The sequence below is a fragment of the Columba livia genome, chromosome 3 (assembly GCF_036013475.1).
Source record: "Columba livia isolate bColLiv1 breed racing homer chromosome 3, bColLiv1.pat.W.v2, whole genome shotgun sequence".
Classification (NCBI taxonomy): domain Eukaryota; kingdom Metazoa; phylum Chordata; class Aves; order Columbiformes; family Columbidae; genus Columba; species Columba livia.
The window spans coordinates 1798775-1823117 of NC_088604.1; the positions used below are offsets into that span (position 1 = coordinate 1798775).

At 49.6% G+C, this 24343-nt stretch overlaps 1 protein-coding gene across 8 annotated transcripts in view; it reads right to left on the reverse strand.

Annotated features, from left to right (window-relative positions):
* Positions 1-24343, reverse strand: part of NCOA1 (nuclear receptor coactivator 1) — a 189314-nt gene that overhangs the window by 87522 nt on the left and 77449 nt on the right. The window contains exon 3 of one of the 8 annotated variants that reach the window (XM_065055537.1): positions 5130-5275. The exons of 6 other annotated variants lie outside the window; for them this stretch is intronic. The gene's annotated coding sequence lies outside the window, so the exon portion shown is untranslated. Of the gene's footprint in view, positions 1-41; positions 289-5129; positions 5276-24343 lie in introns of those variants that run through there. One more of the 8 variants, XM_065055541.1, reaches the window with a different exon arrangement.

Below are 24343 nucleotides of genomic sequence, written 5' to 3' on the forward strand. Positions count from 1 at the left end.
CCCGTGGTGGCACCGTCCCCCGGCCGGGGACAGGGGCTTACCTGGCTCTTCAGATTCCTCCTGGAGCTTTCTTGAGATGGAGAGGTCACAGCTGTCCCCACACACGGTGACAATGTGCCCCAGCGAAGCAGGAGGAGGAGGCACAAGGGGGACGAGCAGAACGAGCAGGGGTGAAAGCCAAGGCTGGAGGGATCCCTCTTAGAGAGGAACCGGGCGAAGCGCAGCGAACGCCGCTTCAAAAATGCAGATGAGTTCTTTTTCCCCCCATCTTCAGTTCTCTTCGTTTGTGCAGGGCTTAGATTTCCAAACACCTCCCTCTCTTCTCAGCTGATATTTTAGACTAACCATATGGAGGAAAAGGGAAAAAAATAAAAACCACCACCCAGCAACAGTAGCAGCGACGGAGGCAAAGTCGGAGCTTGTTGCATCATTATTAATCCCTTATTACCATCACTCGCAGCTGCAGCAGACGCCTCCGAAACACGAGGATCCCTGCCCTGAGGTATTTACAGAGCCAGTTAGATGTGATATAATTAAGAGGTAAATAAGGCAGTAGGGAACGTAGTGGGGGGGGAGAGGGAAAGAAAGACACAATTAACTTGAGCAGCTTTGCAGAGGTTGCCCATATTTTACATGACAGTGTGTTGTGCCCACAAACTGTCGGGTTGGGGTTTTTTTGGGAAACCATCTGGTGTTTGAACCACTGAAACCCCCTTGTGCTGGTCTCTAGCATCCATTCTTTTCTTATTTAAAGCTGCTGCCGAGCAGGATGGTACCAGTGCTGCCCAACACCCCGATTCTGTCCATCCTTCATCCTTCCAGCGCACTCACATCCCTTGGGTACCCTGAAGTGATGACGGGATGTTATACACCCCCCATTTGAGGACACAGCCCCCAGGACCACTTATCTTTTAAAATGCACTTTTCAGGTCTTAAAAAGCAAGAGGTAAAGAGAGGCAGAAGAACCCAACCACAAATCCTATTGCTCTTCGGGAAATGTCCCACGAACACCAGTCCCTCCAAAACTCAGCCCATGGGGAGCAGATTGATGGGCACCGGCTTGGCAACGATGCGGGTCATTATTGATTAATGGGATGTGGCCGACTAGTAGCAAACTGGTGCCCAGGTGCCCCCCCCAGCTCCCAGGGCCTCTGAGCACAGACCCAAGCACGTGAGCAGCACCCAGAGCATACAATTCCTATTAATTTCAGACGCGCACCCACCAAGTCTTTGTCCTTTGTGTGCGGATCCCAGGCAGATCTGGATACAATCGGCACGGGGTGGGATCCTAAAAGCCACTGACAGGTAGCTGGTAAGCGAGAGCCTCGGGCAAGGCACGTCAGAAGAAGACACTGCACATCGCACTGATTATGTTTGAAAAGAAGAAATTCTCGGTGTAGATGCAGCCTTGGATCTCACCCTGACTGGAAAGTACAAGGTGACACAGGAGCTGAGGATGAACGTGGTGGCATCTCCATCCTGGTGTCATTGTGCCTTTTCTAAGACAAACTTTTGAAGCCGACCTCGGACACCTATTTCTTGGTCGCCGAAAAGCCAGGAGCAGAGCGGGTATAACTACCTGAAGGGCAGTTCTAGCCAGGTGGGGATTGGGCTCTTCTCCCAGGCATCAGCAATAGGACAAGGGGCCATGGGCTTCAACTCTGCCAGGGGAAATTGAGGCTGGCTATTAGAAAGCAATTCTTTGCAGAGAGAGTGGTCAGGCATTGGAATGGCTGCCCAGGGAGGTGCTGGACTCAGCGGCCCTGGAGGTTTTTCAACTGAGATTGGACATGGCACTTAGTGCCATGATCTAGTCAATGGACTGGAGTTGGACCAAGGGTTGGACTGGATGATCTCTGAGGTCTTTTCCAACCCAGTCCATTCTGTGTGATTCTGTGTGTGTGTGTGTAGGTTCCTCCCCAAAGAGCGGAGGACAGGGCCGGCAGAGCCCTGAGGACCGTGGTGGGATCTCAGCAGCATCTCCCCAGCACTGACATCGGCTGAAACCGGGACTAACCCGGCACAACGTCCCCAGCCCGACTCCAGCCATGGGATCCGGGAGACAACGCCGCATCCCGCACCTTGAATCACAACTATTTTACTTTCACCGTTGAAGCAACCGACTTAATTAAAAGCGCTCTAAATAATTAAAGTTTCCAACCAACCCTGCTTCATTTTCTAAGGATGGAAAGAGGGGGAGCGTTTTGGGCAGGGACTGAGGCTCGTACGCAGCCAGGGATCACTGCAAGGAGCAGCACCGCTGAAAATGAGATTATATATATATACTTTAACTTATGCAGCTGCACTCACAGCATTAAAAGCAGCAGTGAGGATTAGCACACTGAAAACAATCCCAAAGTCGCAGCGTTCTACATCATAACAAGCATTTCCATGACAAGCCGGGCTAAAATGCGTTCAAACAACCCACAGCAAAACATAGACGAGGACGTTTCAGCATCACATTCCCCCGAGCCCCATGTCAGACGCAAACCCACGAGGAAAGGTAAAAAAGGAGCAAAAATAATTGCATCACTCCGTGCCCTTTGAACAACCTTTGGATCCTGGTGGCTTTTGCCAGGAAGAATAATGAAAGTCAAACTAATTAAGTAACGAACATGCCCGCGGTACAAAGTGTGAACATTTTAGAAGGCTGGCGAGTTGTTGGGAGCGCTCGGCGCCGGCTCCGCTTTCCTGCTGTCGTTCTGCGAGCAGCCGCCATGCAGAAGCTGAATTTTATTGTTATTTTTCAACTTAAGCATCAACTCCAAGCTCCAAAATGGAGCGTGGTGGAAACCATCCATTCGGAAAGTATTTCTCATGGAATTAATTCAACGCTGCTCGGCACAGCGCCCTGAACAGCCCCAAGAAGTCGTCCCGGGCCAACCAGCAGACACCAAGCCATGGACACCCCATGTGTGCTGGTCCTACCGAGGAGGTGGCGCCATGCTTTTGGTTCTGGAGCAACGTCACCATTGCTGGTGTGGTTGGCAAGGAAGAGCCATGACGGACACTCCACCTCGGCCGGTATCTATGTAGATCCTCTGTCCTCTTGGCCAGCAAGCAAAGCATATGCCCACGGACCAAACCATCCCCCTGCTTCACCCACCCAAGTCCAGCATGACCAAGTATCAGAGATGATCCAGTTTTGTCCATTCAAGAGGGACAAAACAAGAGTTTCTTTCCTTTGGGTCTCCAGCTGCGACCAACAACAACAGCAAAGAGCGTCAAGTCCTTCTACAGAATCGTGGTATAGTTTGGGTTGGAAGGGATCTTCAACGGTCAGAATAGTTTGGGTTGGAAGGGGCCTTCAAAGGTCCATCTAGTCCAACCATCTTGTATCAATGTAGCGTAAGGACCAGGAAACTGTGGAGATCTGTGAGTATTCAGACTGGGCAAATGGGGACGATGGATGTGGAAACGCCGGAAGGAACAAACAGCAGGAGAATGGCTACAAAATGGCAAATGCTGACGGTAGCCAGGTGATCAGGTCGTCAGGATCTCAGCAAACATCTATCTGCAGCGTTTCAGGAGACTCAGGTTGGGAGGCAAAACCGAGAGGTAAAACACGGTGAGCCATGGAGATGGGACAGGGTGGTCATACCATCCACCAGCAGCTCCTCCAAGGTGTGAAGAAGCACACGAAGACCCTCAGAAGAAGCCAGGAGGTGTGAGGAACACACAAGCTGCCATCTCCATCCCATCTCCAGGAATCCTGCATCTTTGAGACTGAAACACAGGAGGCTCCGTGTGAACATGAGCAGAAACTTGTTTGCTGGGAGGTGCCAGAGCCTGGCCCAGGCTGCCCAGAGCGGGTGTGGAGTCTCCTGCTCTGAGACATTCAAACCCCCTGGACCCACCTGTGTGATCTGCTCTGTGACCCTGCGTGAGCAGCTGGGTTGGACTGGGGGATCTCCAGAGGTCCCTTCAACCCCAACCAGTCTGGGATTGATTCTGACCTCCTGGACACAAGCAGCTTGTGTCCAACACACGTCTTGGTCCCACAACTCAGTAGGTACGAGGACGTGAGTACGGATCTGTGAAATCCACTTTGGATTGAATTCATTTCAAACTAAAATCACCTTTGCTCTGGTTTAAGGTCTTGCACGGAGATTTGCTTCACCGCTGATGTGATGCTGGGGCTTTATTTCCCACAATATGCTGCTCACTGAGATCTCACCCTGGTCACCACCGTCATCGTCACAACCACTAAAGGATGGGAAAGAGAGGCCCTGCAGGACCACAAAAACCCAAATAGCACAAGGAAACAACCAACTCGTGACTGAGATTTCAGGTCCCAGCTCTTCTCAACCCTCTTGGCAAATCATCATCTCCCCTTTAAAACCAATTTGCCCACCTTCCAGACACAGGATGCTTTTTGCTACTCTGTCTCACCCGTCTGGATCCCCATGTTTTTAATGAAAAAGAGGGTTTTTAGTGCCCCTTTTTGACGGAAGACCTACTTTGATAACCCCCAAAATTTAAAAGGGGTGAACAAAATAGCTCTGAAAGCACAGAGGGAGATACAAACCTCAAGAGCGGCATCACAACACCCAGCGCTTAGATCCCATGCTATGTAGTGATGTGTTGATGTCATTGGCGACGGAAAAAATGGAGGAAAAAACAGGATAGAGTCATATTTGGAAATGGGAATTTGCTCGTGCCACACAGAGAGGTGCAGCGGAGCCTCCGGCTACGATTTATGCGGCGTTTTAAAGGCTTACATGAATCCTAACCGATCTTCCCCAGCGCTCCAGTCCGTCGCAGCGGTTTAGGGTGGAAATTCCTACACCCCCCTCCCCACGCTGTGGGATTGAAGCGGCGACGGTGTTTTAGTCACCCCGAGTAAATCAGCGACTTTCACACTGTCCCGGACTCAACAAGCGACTTATGGGCAGGAGAAATTAAAGCGCAAAACCTCAGGGACACAACAACCCCATGGCGGCTTCAAAGCGCCTTCAAATCCTGCGACGCTTTGCTAGAGCGGACGAATATACATGTGAAATCATTAACTTCATCTGCTGCTTCTACTTCTTCCATCAATGATTAACGAACGTTAAGCAATCAGCATTTTGTTTTTCTTCTAACGAGGAACGCTTTAAAAGGAAAATAAAGCACGTTGATGTCCTTACTTGTGTGAGTCGCCGGCTCTGCCCAGATCAGCCATTTCCACGTCGCTTTTCAAGGTCACCGCTGAAATAACGTCATTTTCTACCCGGCGCGTTGGCCGACGAGTGCGTGGCCGCCTCCGAAACGGCCTCGGCAAAGTTCGATCGATCTGAGAAATGCGAAGTGAAACGCCTGAGGGAAACCGGCCGCGGAAAATGCAAATATGGCTCATTAGCCGGACGCCGGCTTTTCAGTGCGCTGGTGTAGAAGTGCTGAATAAAGGGACAGCAAAGGGGTTTTTCCCCCTGCATCTTGGCAAGAGAGCGTGAACACCCTGCTCTTCGCTTCCAAACCCACTAAAAACTGTCACCAAAGACTAAATCAAAAGCAATTTGGTCTTTTTTTAAAAAAAATCAGCCACAAGGCAAGTGTAGAGTCTTATATCTGGGCAGGAACAGCCCCAGATTCCAGTATAAATTGGAGAATGACCTGTTGGAGAGCAGTGTAGGGAAAAGGGACCTGGGGGTCCTGGGGACAGCAGGGTGACCATGAGCCAGCACTGGGCCCTTGTGGCCAGGAAGCCAATGGTACCTGGGGTGGGTTAGAAGGGGGTGGTCAGTAGGTCAGAGAGGTTCTCCTGCCCCTCTGCTCTGCCCTGGGGAGACCACACCTGGAATCTTGTGTCCAGTTGTGGCCCCTCAGTTCCAGCAGGACAGGGAACTGCTGCAGAGAGTCCAGCGCAGCCACCAAGATGCTGGAGGGAGTGGAGCATCTCCCGTGGGAGGAAAGGCTGAGGGAGCTGGGGCTCTGGAGCTGGACAAGAGGAGGCTGAGGGGGGACTCATTCCTGGGGATCAAGATGGAAAGGGGGAGTGTCAGGAGGATGGAGCCAGGCTCTTCTGGTGACAACCAGTGACAGGACAAGGGGCAATGGGTGCAAACTGGAACACAGGAGGTTCCACTGCAAGAGGAGAAGCAACTTGTTGGGGGTGAGGGTGGCAGAGCCTGGCCCAGGCTGCCCAGGGAGGTTGTGGAGTCTCCTTCTGTGCAGACATTCCAACCCGCCTGGACACCTTCCTGTGTAACCTCATCTGGGTGTTCCTGCTCCATGGGGGGATTGCACTGGATGAGCTTTCCAGGGCCCTTCCCATCCCTGACATTCTGGGATTCTGGGATTTTAATCCACACATTCTTATCGCGCTGGATGTGCCACAAATATTTTTAAACTGAACTGTCCCAACCTTCTTCTGTAGCACAGCAAAATTATCATCTCATGAGGGGAAAAACTAAGGTGCAAATAAATTCCTTTACCTCAATCATTCCTCCGGCACCTCCCACGTCCCAGCCTGCTGATCAGGGCCTGTGGTTGCTCCATAAAAAGGGGCATTTTTGCACTTGAAAGCAGCAGCATTTCATTTTCCAGCTTGGTCAAGAGGCTCCTCTGAGCATCAGTTGGGACTCAGAGCCAGGGGACATGGGACAAAACCAGGACCAGGCTGCACACCGTCCTGGAAGGGATCAGGACACCCTCATTGGCTTCTTCCCCAGCGCTGACATACACCACAACTATATATTCTGCTAAAATAATGGATGAGTTTGGCTTGTGTATGAAGCTAGAGGCAAAAATAAAACAATTTGGGGGAAAAAAGCCAAAATTACCATCAAGCTTTTGCTTTACAGCAAAGGGACCCATGTCTGGGGATCCTTGGTCCCGATGACCATGAAGGAACTTGGGGACTCATCATCACACCAAGAATCACATCACAGGCACCAGCAACGTCTATATGTTACTATTTTAACTATCATCAATGAAAGTAAAGAGGAACCTCAAGGTGTTTGGGCTGTAAAACGCCTCTTTTGATCCGCATCCAAATATTTTCATTTTTGCCATCAAGGCAGCATCTGAGCATCTGATTTCGGGGACGCTGAGGAAGGTGAAGGTCCCTCCTCCGCTGCCCTGATCAGAGGAACATCAGTTTTCGAAGTCTTTTCATGCAAAGCTGAGATGAACCACGGAATCCCAGAATGTCAGGGCTTGAAGGGCCCTGGAAAGCTCATCCAGTGCAATCCCCCATGGAGCAGGAACACGCAGATGAGGTTACACAGGAAGGTGTCCAGGTGGGTTGGAATGTCTGCACAGAAGGAGACTCCACAACCCCCTGGGCAGCCTGGGCCAGGCTCTGCCACCCTCACCCCAAACAAGTTGCTTCTCAGATTCAAGTGGAACCTCCTGTGTTCCAGTTTGCACCCATTGCCCCTTGTCCTGTCACTGGTTGTCACCAGAAGAGCCTGGCTCCATCCTCCTGACACTCCCCCTTTCCATCTTGATCCCCAGGAATGAGTCCCCCCTCAGTCTCCTCTTGTCCAGCTCCAGAGCCCCAGCTCCCTCAGCCTTTCCTCACACGGGAGATGCTCCACTCCCTTCAGCATCTTGGTGGCTGCGCTGGACTCTCTCCAGCAGTTCCCTGTCCTGCTGGAACTGAGGGGCCACAACTGGACACAAGATTCCAGGTGTGGTCTCCCCAGGGCAGAGCAGAGGGGCAGGAGAACCTCTCTGACCTACTGACCACCCCCTTCTAACCCACCCCAGGTACCATTGGCCTTCCTGGCCACAAGGGCCCAGTGCTGGCTCATGGTCACCCTGCTATCCCCAGGACCCCCAGGTCCCTTTCCCCTACACTGCTCTCCAACAGGTCATTCCCCAACTTACACTGGAACCTGGGGTTGTTCCTGCTCAGATTCAAGACTCTACACTTGCCCTTGTTCTATTTCATTACATTTTTCCCGCCCATCTCTCCATCCTGTCCAGGTCTCTGATGGCAGCACAGCTTCCAGTGTCACCACTCCTCCCAGCTTGGTGTCACCAGTAAACTTGCCAGGATGGGATTTGCACAGCACAGCTCCAGACATCAAGGAATGGGAGGAGGAAGGACTCGAAAAGCGACGGAGCACAGAAACTTGGATGAGAAACTTGAAATAACGCGTGTCGGTAGGATGGAGAGATACAGATACAGATAAGAGAGAGATAAGAGATACATGATGCTCCAGAAGAAGTCAGCAAAGGAGAAAATGCTTCGAGCTCCTGCAGCTGTTTTATATCAAGGAGCAAAAAAGCCAAATCCTTCAAAAAATTAAAGAAAGAGGAAAAAGGGTATGAAAAAAAAGCAAAGTAGAGGTAGAATGGAATAAGGTCGCAGAGAACTAAAAGCCTATCTAGATAAAGCTGCAGAAAACTTTCATTAAAGAATAAAGTCCAGGTAGCATTTTCCCTGCTCGTGGCGGGGGGGTTGGACTCGATGACCTTCAGAGGTTCCTTCCAACCCAAATTATTTGGTGATTTTAGTATTTTTGGTGCTGTTATTTGCATGGTGGAGCCTGCAGGACCATAGATGTGGAATGTCTCAGGGAGAAGATGACAAAATGCAGGAGAGAATGGCCAGGGGTGGGGAGCAGTAATATTGAGATGTATGAAAATACAAAATAATCATGTACTACAGGCACAAACAATGTAATAAATATGGTCTCGACTGCAGAGACCTGACGTGGTCCGGCTGTGTCAAGACAGCACGAGGGGAAATGGAAAAGAGCTGAAATAGGAGTGGAATTCTATCAAAAATCCAACACCCAAATGAGGACCCTATTTCATCTACACCTCCGAAATAACCGACGCTGAAGAATAAACCCCATCGCCTGCTCCAAACCCGAGTGTCTGGTCACAATCTCGCATAGCAAAGCGTTTTTTGGAGGGGATACTTCCAGCTTTGCTGCTTTTCGCAGTCTCAGAGGGATCGGGAGGCGCATCATATAAATCAACACCAAAATCGTGGAGAAATATGGTGAGTTTCAAGAGTTTCCCACCAAATCCCACCCCTTCAGCTGTTCCAGTTTTTTACGACTCCAGCAGCAAATAATTCCCCTTGCTGGGCTGGCCCGGCTCCAGCGCTGGCTTCGGTTCCAGCTGCTTCGTTAAATGGATGATTAATTGATGTCTTTGTCCTGGCTGCATCTGCCTTTCATGAGAGCATCAGCCCCCAGTTCTGGGGGATTGTTCACTCCATCTCTTCACCTTCAAGATGCTGAAGGGAGTGGAGCATCTCCCGTGGGAGGAAAGGCTGAGGGAGCTGGGGCTCTGGAGCTGGACAAGAGGAGACTGAGGGGGGACTCATTCCTGGGGATCAAGATGGAAAGGGGGAGTGTCAGGAGGATGGAGCCAGGCTCTTCTGGTGACAACCAGTGACAGGACAAGGGGCAATGGGTGCAAACTGGAACACAGGAGGTTCCACTGCAAGAGGAGAAGCAACTTGTTGGGGGTGAGGGTGGCAGAGCCTGGCCCAGGCTGCCCAGGGAGGTTGTGGAGTCTCCTTCTGTGCAGACATTCCAACCCGCCTGGACACCTTCCTGTGTAACCTCATCTGGGTGTTCCTGCTCCATGGGGGGATTGCACTGGATGAGCTTTCCAGGGCCCTTCCAACCCCTGACATTCTGGGATTCTGTGATGCGACGTCACCATAAAAGTTAAACAAGACAAAGAATTTGGAAGACAAAGAATTTCAGACGCTCCTGCGAGGAGCCCACGTTGTGTTTTCTTGCCCGTTCTCGCGGGCACAGTGATGAATTGTGAATTCTGCAGCATTAATGCACCCGCCGCTGGGAACGTCGACGCATCCACAGACCTGCAGCCGCCCACCAAATGGACCCGCAAACACCTGCGCAGCATCGGCCTTCACAGGATTGATGGAACAGCAGAGACTGAGAACCTTCTGGGATGAGATGAAATGAAGTGATGGAATGAAATAGAATGGAATGAAATAATGTGAAGGAAAGTAAAATATAACAAAACAAAAGAAAACAGAGTGAAATAAAACAGAATGAAATAGAAGAAAACTAACCAAAATGAAAATAAATTAAAGAAAATAAAATAAAATGAAACAGAATAAAAATAAAACAGAAAAAAATAAAACAAAAAAAAACCCCTAAATAAAATAGAATGAAATAAACCAAAATGAAATAAAATGAAATAAAATAGAGTGAAATAAAACAAAACAAAATAAAACAAAATAAAATAGAACTAAATAAAACAAAATTAACGAAAACAAAATGAAATAAAATAAAAATGAAAAAATAGAGTGAAGAAAACCAAACCAGAATAGAATAGAATAGAACAAAACAGAATAGAATAGAATAGAATAGAATAGAATAGAATAGAATAGAATAGAATAGAATAGAATAGAATAGAATAGAATAGAATAGAATAGAATGGAATAAAATAAAATAAAATAAAATAAAATAAAATAAAATAAAATAAAATAAAATAAAATAAAATAAAATAAAATAAAATAAAATAAAATATCTTGTGGCAATGCAACAACACCATAGGGCCGCCCTACCGAGCATCTCACTCCCAGCTCCACATTGATCCTCCTGACACTCCCCCTTTCCATCTTGATCCCCAGGAATGAGTCCCCCCCCAGTCTCCTCTTGTCCAGCTCCAGAGCCCCAGCTCCCTCAGCCTTTCCTCCCACGGGAGATGCTCCACTCCCTTCAGCATCTTGGTGGCTGCGCTGGACTCTCTCCAGCAGTTCCCTGTCCTGCTGGAGCTGAGGGGCGATGGTCGGGCTGCTCGGCATCTCTAGGCATCACAACAGATCTCAGGTTTCACAATGGGCAAGCTGGAGAAGTTGTCGATGCCCCATCCAAGGTCTTCAAGGACAGGTTGGACAGGGCCCTGAACAACCTGAGCTGGTGAAGATGTCCCTGCTCATCGCAGGGGTGGCACTGGGTGATCTCCAAAGGTCCCTTCAACCCAGACCGTCCTTTGATTGCATGATTTTCAAGTCCCTCCAAAAGTCCTTGTGCAGCTGTGGGCAACAGACTTACCGAACATCAGGAAATCTGAATTCTCCTCCCCCAGCATTCAAAGTTCCCCGATTCAAACAAGCCCCAAGAGATGGAGAAGCAAAATGCAGGAACTGGAGTAAGATGAGGCCTCGCACAATACCACAAGTGCCCACTTGTAACGTAGGTAAGATGAGCACTTGACATTGACCTCTAAAATCCAGCATCTCCACTAATGTCACTGCAGGTGAGGGAGGGAAAATGAGGTTCAGTTTACCCGAGACACGGCCGCCCTGTGGTGAGCAGATGACGCTCCAGGAGAAGAACCTCACAGCTGAAAACGATTTTCATGGTAAATGAAGGAGTGGAAAACGTTCCTCAGATTTTACAACTGCTCAAATCAACTCCCAGCTTTACATAAGTCTCACAAAGACCCTCTAACAAGCTCCTTGCAATGGTGTCTGTTGACCCACAGAGCTGATGTAGCACCAACAGTAGATGAGACGAGGCCACCAGATCCCTCTACTACTCTGTAGTTTGTGCTTTACACACAAGCCCCACAAATGGCCCTATACTGCCCAGTTACAAGGACCTAACTCCATCAGCGCCAATCTATAATCTACTAATTATTTATAGAGACAAACATTTCAGCAGGAGATTGATCCTGATGCTCAAGCAGCCAAGAACCCCTGCAAGAACCTCCAGCTTCTCCACAAAGATGGATTTGCTCCTTTTGTCCCACAGCGGCTTCTCTTTGGTCCACGTGCCCATGGACCACGGCTGGAGCTGAGCAGGATAAATCCAGCCCGAACACACGAGGCTTGTGATTAAATGCACACGATTGCGTTAACATCCTTTGACAGCCAAGCTCCAGAGAGGCTTCCGACCCTCTCCAGGTAGCAAAGAGCGGATGAGGAGCATCCGAGGTAAAGATCGGAATGGGAAAGATAGAACAAAATCGCTTTGTTTCGTTAAAAAAGCAACAAAACCAAGCTGCACGTTCACGTCTGGCCAAGCCAGCAAATTCAGCGCTTTCCAGCCTGGCTGCTTCCGTCACTTAAGAAAAGCTCTAAAAAACAGGAAAAGTCACTAGGTTATGATTTCTGCATCTAGAAAACGCAGTTCATGGTAAATGTCTAGTTTAAGCAACTGTCAGCACTTCATGTTTCTGTTTACTCCAGTCCAAAAGAGCAAACTTTAAATAAAAACTGAACTTAATGAAGCATGTCACATTCTTTCGGGCACGCCAGCTACGGCAGTGACCAAGATGCTGTTCCCAGCCTCTCCGTTACAAACTCCACCACAGCAACGCGCTGTTTAAAAGCCCAAGTCTGGCTTTATTGAGGAAGAAATTGGTGACAAAACACAACTGAGCCCAAGCTGGCTCATCTCAGAGATGCTTGGAGGTCGCTTGGTCCCTGCTCTGCGACAGCAGCTCTGAGGCTTGTGGAGGTGTCGACACAACATGTGGCTGCTGCGAATTCATAGCAAAAGAGAACAAAACACATTGAAAGCACGGGAGGAGGACATGGACCTCTTGGAGCAGGTCTGGAGGAGCCCCAGACATGATCCGAGGCTGGAACAGCTCTGCTGGGGGACAGGCTGAGAGAGTTGGGGTGTTCAGCTGGAGAAAAGAAGCTCCGGGGAGACCTGAGTGCGACCTTTCCAGACTTAAAAGGGGCTGAGAAGAAAGATGGGGACAGACTTTTGAGCAGGGCCTGTTGTGACAGGACAAGGGGTGATGGTTTTAAACTAAAGGAGGGAGATTCAGGCCAGACATGATGCAGAAATTGTTTGTGCTGAGGGTGGTGAGAGCCTGTCCCAGGTTGGCCAGAGAGGTGGTAGATGAACCATCCCTGGAGACATCCCAGGCCAGGCTGGACGGGGCTCTGAGCACCCTGAGCTGGTGCAGATGTCCCTGCTCATGGCAGGGGGGACTGGGGGAGCTTTGAAGGTCCCTTCAACCCAAACCATCCTGTGATTCTCTCATCTCCCCATTTTTGGTGGTAACAACCACCCCTGTGAGCTACAGCAAAACCTACACCCTGTGCCTCTTCACTTGGCTCCATCCTGGCGACCAGCACGAAATGCTTGGGGAAGATACAGGAGCACACAAAGACATGGGGAAACCCTGGGGGTCGGGGGGCTTGGGGGTGCAAATCACAGAAGACACGGGTCACGACATGTCTGGGGCTCATCATCAGTTCTCCAAGTACCAACTCAAAATTTCTGAGGCCTCTCCTGAGCAGCTGGACCATGGATCTCCACCCATGCACGTGCACCTAGTGCTAATCCAACATTACAGGACATTCCCAACAAATAAACTTGAAATCAAAGTTACGAGGAAACAGGCAGGAGCTTCTTTTCAGTACCAGCTGGGCTTGCAAAGAAATCTCTCCTTTAAGAATGTCACACGCGATTACCAGTGCTAAAAATCAGCATTTTCCTTCTACCCACCCCAAATGTGCAGCTGCAAACTCTTCTGTGTGCAACTGCCTTGAGGTTTGAAGACTCTTCTCCTGAAGGATGAATAAATAAATCAATAGCCAGTACTTGGAGACCCCCCCAGCTGGTTTTGTAACCCAGTTTCTGCCCACTAAGGAATAGCCTGAAATGAAGTTTTATTCTCCTCCGGGTTTCAGGCTGAGCTTAAGCCACGTTGTCCCAAGAACAACAGTTTGCATTTGTCTCCCCAGGAACCACCTCCAGGTCAGGTGTGGACACATCTGACCACTGTTTTATCATCTCCTCCATGTACCCCAGGACTGCCAAACACACATGATTTTAGCTGTAGAACCTTCTTGGCTAGAAAACATATTAAATGAAGCAAAACCTCTGTGAGCTCTGGGTAAGTGAAGGGTGAATTTTGTCATTGGAATTGAAACTCAGCCCTGGAATTGCTAAGCGACAAAAACAAAAGATGTTCTTCCCAACGGATGGTGTGTGTTACAAACCCTGCAAGCTTGATATTCAGCAGGAAGAAGTGCAGAGTTAAGGGGAAATAAAGACCCAGCGCAGGGTTCTACCTCCTAAATGGCTAAAACACCCATGTCAAAGGGGTTAAATATACAGTAGAGCACGTGAATTTGGAGCGGCGATCAAGGAATCTAAACATAGAGCCAAAATTCTACAAATCAGGGTATGGTTGCGGAACCACCGTCGTTACAAAACTCCCTCTTCTTATTTTGCTGCAGTGGGGGTTGGTCAGTGGGGAGGGTGATGCAGGGAAAGGTGTTGAAAACAACGCACGATGCTTCACTGCACTTGGGCTCCACGATAAGAACTCGATGTATGTCGCAAAGGACAGAGGTGGGCACTCAGATGGGAAGAGGACACCTTTTTATCTTCTCTTCCTAAAAATATATGGAGATATCCATTGAGTCAGTAGCAAGACTTGCTAAATAATGCGTATATGCATTTATAGATATATTATTATTTAATATTGATGGCAGAATCGCAGCCTGGTTGGGGTTGAAGGGACCTCTGGAGATCCCCCAGTCCAACCCAGCTGCTCACGCAGGGTCACAGAGCAGATCACACAGGTGGGTCCAGGGGGTTTGAATGTCTCAGAGCAGGAGACTCCACACCCGCTCTGGGCAGCCTGGGCCAGGCTCTGGCACCTCCCAGCAAACAAGTTTCTGCTCATGTTCACACGGAACCTCAGGTGTCCTCAAACGGCCCATTCCTGGCCCGTCTTCAGGAGAAGACACGAGCTCCTGGTTTAACTCAGGGCTGCCTCGGAGGTGGATCCTGTGTGTAGGTAACTGTGCCTTAGCACACACCCCAGAAGGAAAAGAGTCAATTAAGACACCAGACAATTAACTTGCAGCCTAATTTGAGCAGAGCCCACCCCGGAGGGTGACACTGGTGTATTAATCCGGGGTCGGTGGTCCTGCTGTCTGATCCCTTCTGAATCAATGAACCTTTGCTCTTCTAACGCCAGAAGGACATCGTTGTTCACACGTGGGGGCTGTCCCCAAAATCTTTCACAAACACCACAATCAGGAGCCGAGCGCTACACGCAGACCCTCCCTGTGCCAGGGGAGGGATCGACTCCTCCTCACTCGCCTTGCTGCGGTTTTAATGCCTCCTAAGAGGTTCCACAACAGGAATAATTACAAACCAGTTATGAAAACAGCTGACCTCCCATGGAGCAGAGAGGTCCTGAGGGTTCAATTATGTGACAAGAGAAAACAATCAGGAGACACCCTGGGTTCAGCCTTGCTTTTATAAATGTCTCGCCTTTGTTATTCTTACCTAATTGTAACGGCTTAGGTAACCAAACTTAATTGCAAGGCAGCTGCACACAGAGGTACCGGCAGCACCCGTCAACAAAACGGGGTCTGCTGAGCCAGGATCATCCAGAGCATCCTCGCTACTCCCAGATGGGAAGGGACATCAAAAAGGTTCATTATGGTTTTGAATTAAAGCTCCAGTGATGACGATACTGCTCTGAGTGCAAGGCCACTTTCTTCTCGCTCAATAGTTTGTATCAAGAAAATTTGGGGAAAAGGTGGGTTTGGGGTTGAGGTTCAATGCTGCAGGTTGTCAGAGTGGGCTTCTCGTGTGGTCACCTCCAATCCTGAAAAGCAGGAGAAATGCTTCTCCAATGAACCACGGAGGGAAGGAAATTCTTCACTGTGAGGGTGGTGAGAGCCTGGCCCAGGTTGGCCAGAGAGGTGGTAGATGAACCATCCCTGGAGACATCCCAGGCCAGGCTGGACGGGGCTCTGAGCAACCTGAGCTGGTGAAGATGTCCCTGCTCATGGCAGGAGTGGCTTTAACAGTCCCTTCCCACCCAAACCACCCTGTGATTCTATGAAAGACAGTAACTTATTAACGCTGATGTTCTTCTCCAGATCCCCAGCTAGGAACACAAGGCATTTCTAAGATGCCTCCAGAACCACAGAGCAGCACATGAAAACCAGTATCACAACAAGAATAATCCCACTCTGACCACTAACAGGCTCAGAAAGCCACTGCACATCCAGTCTCCCCACCAAAGGGATACAGGACAGATCCCAGTCGGTCTCCACCGAGGAACATGATGGTCTTAGTTCCTTCACCATAAGGATGCAAAGAACCCAGCCCAGTCTATTGTGAATTATTTTAAAAGGAAGATTTGTGTGCCTCTCATCATCTCTGCACTGCCATCAGCAGCAGTTAGAGCAAAATTATACACCACCAGCGAAGCAATTTGATAAAATAGCTGCATTACAGAAGAGCGCACCCTGAGATTGCCAAAGGCAGCACGTGCAAAAAGGGACCGAAACTTGCAGGAAATGTTGAAATCCTTAACCCTTAGGGATCCCAATCTCATTACGTTCTAAAGATTCAAATGCACACAAGCTTAATCTTTTCATCTGTGCACAAAAGGAAGAAAAAAGCCCTGACCATTTTCCGCGTCGCACTGAGGGTCGAGTCGCTACCCGGCAAAGCACAAAATGAGGGCAGAGAAAAGAAAAGCAGCAGGGACAAGCGGCTCTCGCTGAATGACGGACACAGCGGGGACCGGGAATCTCTGCTTTCTTACAGAAATCCCGCTGCTCAGCAAAGCCTCCGCTCTCAAACGGGCTTCCAAAGCCAGCGGGATCCCGGGCTCGTGGCCTTTCGCATGCAGGATCCGGATGGCGTGACGGGGGTTGCTCGGGAGATGGGGCACGCAGCGACCTCCCAATGCCCAGCACCACACCGGCTCATCGCTGCCCTATTTACAACAATTGTTCCCAAGCAAACAAATAAAAACATTAATCCTCAAATTCCTACAGTTAGAAAAGTCATGTGTTAAGTGGGAAAACTGCAGATTGCCTCCTCTTCCCGATGGGGAGCTGTGAGACAAAAGGCCGCTTGATCCCTCCAAGTAGGTGCTACCTGTGGTCCAGCAGCAAGTTCTTTAAGCCCAGATCTCCTGTCTATGTCTATGTCTTATTAACGCTGATGTTGTTCTCCAGATCCTCAGCTAGGAACACAAGGCATTTCTAAGATGCTTCCAGAACCAGCTTTTGGGTTCGGTGTCATCCCTCAGCATCGACCTCTGCTTGGTTTTCTCATTGAAGTCAGGGATGGACCAGAAAATTTGGCATCTTCATCTTTCCTCTTCAGAGCATCAACATGCACCTGGGTCGCCAGAGAGGAGGAGAAGACTTTCCCTACAGGATAAGCTGTAGATGCCCACTCCAGGCATTTGGTTTTGCATCTTCTTTAAGCCGTTGCCATCAGAGAGGGGATATCAGATCAATGAGACCTCTGCTCCGAATCCACTCCAGCCGTGTATTACAACAGGACCCGGGGGCAGAGCGCTATGATGCTTGGCACAGCTCAAATACGCAGAATTAGACTGTCCCTGCCCCAGGTGTCACACCCTGAATGGATTAGACTAACCAAAAGGAAAATAAAGGACCATTTCCATTGTATAAGCTGGGGCTCTGGTCAGAGAACTCAGCATCTTGCCAAAACGCCAAAGCAGAGCAGGGCCGTGCCAGCCCAAACACGACAGCGGGGCTGAGCTCTGCAAGGAAGGACTTGGTTTCCCCACCGCCCACTCCATGTTGGGTCTGTGTGCCCTTCTGGTGACCAGGCAGCTGGGAAGATCACAGCACACACTCGTCTTTCCTGCTTAACATCTAGTTTCCATCTAAGCAGTCACAGCAACCTCCAGACTTAGACCAGGCAGCGTTTTGGCAGCACCTCAGCATCCTAAGGCTGGTGAGATGCTGGGGCAGGTTGCCCAGAGAAGTTCTGGATGCTCCATCCTTAGATGTCTTCAAGGTCAGGTTGGACGGGATTTGAACAACATTATAGAATCATAAAATTATATTGGTTGACGAGACCCTCAAAATTATCGAGTCCAACCATAACCCACCCCAGCACTGCCCCATGTCCTGAGAACCTCGTGTCCGTCTGTCCAGCCCTCCAGGGCTGGTGACTCCAGCACTGCCCTGGGCAGCCTGTTCCAATGCCCCACAGCCCTTTGGGGAAGAAATTGTTCCCCACATCCAACCCCAACCTCCCCTGGCACAACTTGAGGTCATCTAGTTGAAGATGTCCATGCCCATAGCAGGAGGTGGGACTTGGAGATCTTCAAAGGTCCACTCCAACCCAAACCATCCTGTGATTGTATGATCCCACTGATAATCCCAAATCTAAAAGTCAAAGCCCAACCCACAACGACAGCGATAATTTGATGATTTTACAATCTACATCACCACTAACAAGCAGGACACCTTGCTCATGCCAGAGAAAACCATAATTCAGACCCTGCTCCCCAGAAGACAACAGCCCAGCTCTTGTTTTCTGTCTGCTCTGGGTTCCCCACGGCACCGAGCGTCTGGGGCTCAGGAAGCACGTGGGTGTAAACAGGTCACCGACTCCAGGCTGCGCAAGGCGGCGCCTTCCAGCTGATGTAACACAAAGCAAATGCAGGTGAGGCGACCACATACGACTTCTGCGGAAACCACAGCTCGTTCCAGACAGGGGACTCATCAAAACAAGCCCGCGAGGGTGGCTGGGAAGAAAGGAGCATCTTTTCTGAATGAAAGAAAGGAAGAGAGAGAGGCAGCGCGACGGTGAGAGCGGCACAGTGCGGGTGTGGGCAAAGCGAGGCATCCAGCATCACCAACACCGCGGCTCAGTGTCCCCAGTGAAAGCTCTGGGGAATTCAGGGAGGAAAAGTGTCATTTGTTCACAAAACGGCATGATTAGGCTGATTTTGGTGGGGATAGATTAAACCCCAAGTAGAGAGACGATGATGTCTTAACAACTGCTGAAGCAGAGATGATGATCCCCACGGAGGAGGCATCTCCCACCTCTTCTTGGACATTGGCCCTGCCAAAACCGAGTCCTCATGTCATTCACAAACATGGGAATCACGTTCAAATCCCATGTTTGAACAATGCAGCTGGGTGAAAATCTTTGCCCTGAAATCTCCTGCGGCAGGTAACACCACAAAAGCCTTTGTGGTGATGGTGAAGCCCCTTGGAGAAGCACCTCTTGGTGGGTTCATGTAAGGTTCTGGGCACTAAACTTAATCTCTCCTAAAGTTAAATTCTCCAGAATTTGATATTCCCCCTGCTCAAGCGCATTCACTCGCAGAGCAGGTCCTGCAACATTCTCCCCGGGTTCAGTAAGATCGCTCAGGGGCCAAGTCTGCTGGCAAAGCAATGGCACGTTGAACGTGGGGCGCGGGTCCCCACGGCCGGCACACGCAGCTGCAACACGTCCCCTTGCTCCAGGGAGTCTCCAGAGCTTGGGGAAGAAGGGATCAAGCTGTTTTCAGACATACATAGGAAAGAACTGGCCACCAGGATGGTTACACAGGAGCAGAGATGCTTTCAGCCCCAGGACCTTGCAGCATTCCTGAGCCAACACGTGCTCCCCGGATCAGAAAGATCTCTCCTGAGAAATGCCCTTCATGATCACGCAGTCAAAACAACCCTGACTTGAAAGCCGCTTGGCCCAAACTGAGTTTCACGTTGCAGAGGAGATTGTTATAACCGCGGCATCTACAAGAGCAAAAATCCAATTGTTCTTGGGGCCGCACAAGGCTCGGGTTCCCCAGGGAAGGCTGGGAATGAGACACCATGAGTGAAAACTGCTTGGGGTGATGAGGGTAAGGATAAGGTGCTTATAAGATGTATAGATGAGGCTCTTAGGAACATGGTTTAGTGCTAGACTTAAGTTATGCTTGGACGCAATGATCTTAAAGGTCTCTTCCAACCAAAATGATTCTGTGATTCGATGACAAAGGACCGTGCTTCTCACTGGGTTTTTTTGTTGACCCAAAGAACCAAACACCACCCCAAAATGTTACCGAGAAACGTATGGAAAGGCAGAACGAAGCATCCACTGGTGGGGACTTCCCAAAGCACAGCCCAGCAGTCCTGGGGTCCAGCTGAGATCCTGGGGTGGGTTTGATGGGCCAAAGCCGGAGCCTAAAGAGCACCTGGGACAAAGTTATTGATGGCCAGGTATCTCCTGAGAACACCCGTCATCCAGCAGCACCGGTCCAGAGCAAACCTGCGCCTCCTTCATCCCAACCCTCCTGCTTCAAGGATGCGTCAGCTGCTCATTACCAGGATTAGAAAGACGTTTTCTCAGCAGAGAAGCTCTTCCACCATTTCCACCGCTGGTTTCTCAAAGGTTCCTGGCAGCGCTGGATGGTGCCGAACTCCAGGTCCCGCTGCCATCGGTGTCCCCCACATCGCACACCCCATCTCCTTGCTCGGCGTAGATAGACACAAACCACGTTTAGCACAGCTCCAGAAACGTCACGAACCACGACCAGCCTCAGGAAGCCAATCAACACCATTTTCTAACGAGCACTGTAACGCTAAAGTCCAAAAATATCACATTTCTCAGGAGGCTCTGAAACTGAAACCAAACGTGAGCTGAGGAGCAAAGCCCTGCTCAAACTGAAGAGTGTTTTTAAGAGATCTTCTATTTCAAACTGTTCTATAAGAAAAAAAGGATGGAGTTGTCTTCTAAAATATTTCTAATTGCTCCCAAGGAGTCGCTATGCTATAAAATCTTTACAATTTCAACAACCATTATGAGTGTGTATGGATCTCTGTGGCACAAGCAGCACAGCTTTGGCTTCAGGATCAACACAATTCCTCCTGTGCCCAGGACAGGGACAAATCCCACCGAGGGAACCTGAGTAAACTCGGAACTGCTTAAAATCAGCTCAGCCAGGGTTTGTTTCCAGCCACATCATGGTGCTTTAAATATATATATATATATGTACATTTGTCTTACAAGCTAATAAGATTGGGGATGTTTTCAGCTGAAGCTGGATGCATCAAACAGGTCGATATTGATAAATTCAGCACTCATGCTCTGTCCCAATAAAGTTTCCAGCACAGACTGACTTTGAAATGAAGATTTGGGGGTCTCCAAGATTCACACGTGAGCGGGCATGAGACGGATTCTCATTTAATACCCAGGAAAGCAGGTATTCTGAGCGCCAAACCCAGCACCCCTCCATCCCGCTTCCTGCAGATAATAGAAGCAGCTTCACAGAATCCTAGAATGTGAGGGGTTGGAAGGGCCCTGGAAAGCTCATCCAGTGCAATCCCCCCATGGAGCAGGAACACCCAGATGAGGTTACACAGGAAGGTGTCCAGGCGGGTTGGAATGTCTGCACAGAAGGAGACTCCACAACCTCCCTGGGCAGCCTGGGCCAGGCTCTGCCACCCTCACCCCCAACAAGTTGCTTCTCCTCTTGCAGTGGAACCTCCTGTGTTCCAGTTTGCACCCATTGCCCCTTGTCCCGTCACTGGTTGTCACCAGAAGAGCCTGGCTCCATCCTCCTGACACTCACCCTTTATATATCTGTAAACACTGATGAGGTCTTCTGATTTTCATTACAGATTTAAGCCCATACCTACAAAAATTAATATTAAAAGCGATCGCAGGTGTCCAACGGCTCCTCTGAGCACGGCTGAACCACCCAGGCCGCGATCAGGACACAACCCACGCCAGGAGAAAAGCTGTTTTTCTGCAAACACCGCCGCTGAATGCGATTTACAAACCTGGGAGGTGATTTCCCCTCCACGTCGTTATTTTCACACGGCGGCTCGTGCCAGCGCGGTGCTGCTGAGGAGACGTCGCTTCTTACCCCGTGTTTTGAGGAAATAATGAGGAGGTTTGGGGGTGAAGAGAAGACAGTGGGTTGTTTTTCTCAGTCAAAGAATGAAGGAAAAATAAACAGCATTTTAGCATGACCCTGTATTGGGCAAACAGCGCACGGAGCCGCAGCCACCGGCACTGCACGTGTTTGTGCGTGGAAACCGTCACAAGCAAAACCCGCTACTTCAAACAAACCATTTATGCCCAAACAGCATCCCTTTAAGAGAAAGAAAAATAACTCAAATCCCATCTAATTCTTCAAACATCCCCCAAAATATCAGTGCTGGGGAGGTGAGGGGAGACCTTCCCATCCCAGCTCCTTCCCTCCCCGACGTCTTGCCTAGCACAGGGATGCAGCACTAGAGACAGCAACAAGTTTTGCATGGTCCAAAAGCACCTCCTCCAAATTTTGGGGCTGTAAAACCATCGCGTAGCGTTCGTTTTGCTGAGCCAGAGCAAGAGAAGCTGCGCTGCCTTTCTAGCGTGCGGTTAGCAGGGTGTTCGGTTTGTCTGCGGGGTGTCAGGGTGCCAGGGGCCGATAAATCGGCCCTGGACGGCGCTTACCGAGGGCAAAGCGACGGGCGAGGCGGGTGACGAGCAGAGACGCAGCGAAACCCATGCTGCTTATGGACAGATGCCGCCTTATTGCAACACCGGGAAGAAGAGACTGAGCTGAGAGAGGAAGGAAGGCTTCAAATCTAATGAATAATACCAAGAAATGGAGGTTTTACTGTCTCAACCCCTGACTTTTTGCCCTGGAGAATTATGTCGTTATTTAGATGAATTTTCTGCTCCAGCAGAAATCTGAAAGCAAAACTTTTTGAGGGATTTCCATGGAGTCCTTCTGCAGGTCTGTAATCAATTTTATTGCATCAAGTGTCGCAGCAAACCCCAGGTCTATGGACAGATTGAGCAGGAGTTAGACCTGACTTTACAGAGATTAAACTTGATCCTAATTCTTCTCCAGGGTCTCAGCTCCAGCAGTAAGACAACTCCACGTGTAGCATTGAAAGGTGACAGATGGGGATCCCACATCCACGGTGACTACAGCAAAATTGTCACCGGGGCTCTGCAGTCAACACACGTTATGGTTAAAAATCTTAGAGCCTGATCCTACCCCATTTTTGCTGCAGAATGCTTCCAAATCGTTATTTCAGTTTAGAAGCAAAGTATTTTCTTTTTATCTACAAGAAAAGTCATTGAGACCAGGAACCAAAGCTGCGGTGAGGTGGCCACCAGCAGAAGACCCAGGCAGGTTCCCGGCACCAACCCTGGAGATGAAAAAGGACCTCCAGGGAACAGCTTTCAGATGTTCACCTGCTTGTTTAGGTGGACAGGCCCCTGCTCTTGGGTGGTGAGAGCCTGGCCCAGGTACCCAGAGAGGTGGTGATGAACCATCCCTGGAGACATCCCAGGCCAGGCTGGACGGGGCTCTGAGCAACCTGAACTGGTACAGATGTCCCTGCTCATGGCAGGGGGGGCTGTGGGAGCTGGGAAGGTCCCTTCAACCCAAACCATCCTGTGATTACAACCTTACACCGCTCACCTCTAATGACATTTGGACTAGATGGAAGGACTAGGTCCCTTCCACCTGCAATGATCTATCTCCCCACCACCACCAGGTGACCTTCAGCCTAACCATAGATGTGCACCTTCAGAGACAAGACTCCCATCTTCACTTACCAGTGCCCAGTTGGAAAGTCAACATGTTCTGGGTAATTCACTGCTGGATATTTTGCACGGCTGCTAAGATGTGGATGGTCAACATCCCAGAACACATGGTAAGACCCTCTGCTCCAAGCAGGCTGCCATGGGCAGGCTCCTGAGCCAAGGCCCAAGAAGAATCATAGAATCATTTTGGTTGGAAAAGATCCTCAAGATCATCAAGTCCAACCGTAACCCACCCCTGGCACTGCCCCATGTCCCTGAGAACCTCATGTCCGTCTGTCCAGCCCTCCAGGGCTGGTGACTCCAGCACTGCCCTGGGCAGCCTGTTCCAATGCCCCACAGCCCTTTGGGGAAGAAATTGTTCCCAGATCCAACCTCAACCTCCCCAGCGCAATTATTTCACCTCTGTTTCCATCTCTCTTTCGCCCTGCCCCTTTTTCTCCTTAATTGATGAGGTATTAAAAGAGATTGGAAGATGCTATTTTTTCAGCTGCCACGTTCGCCTTCCTTTCATTTGTCTATATTTTGAAAACTGGAAAGACTCAAGAAGTGTATACCAATGATTTTTATATATATTAAGGCTGAAATAAAAGAAAACATATAAAAACATGAAGCTGAGCGATGAAGAAGAGCTGGGGCAGAGTCTTCTGCAGGGCCAAGATCTCCATGTGATGGAGGAGGGTGCACAGGAGGGTGCAATGGTAAGAGACGATGATAAGGAGATGATAAGAGGATAATCACATGTGAATCAGATGGGACATGTGGGCGAGTCTTAATTCTTCAGGAACAGTATTTGTTACCCGGGAATTAAACATGTGGCAACGCTCATTCTAAGAAGGAAGGTACAAGTTCAAGCAAACATACCTGTGAATACTCATATCCTTGGCTTATGTAAGAGTCTGTGAGCTTATATGCAAATTTTGTGGCCTTTGGATATTTTCCGAATTACACTCGTCGCTTTGGAGTTGTTACATCTGAGCAAACTGAGCCTCGGCCACGAATCTACCGTCAAAAACCACACCGGGGCCTGTTCTGGGGTGGTGAATCTGTCCAAACCGTGACCACAGAAGTGACACTTTCCCCATGTAACACATCCTGCCACAATTTTA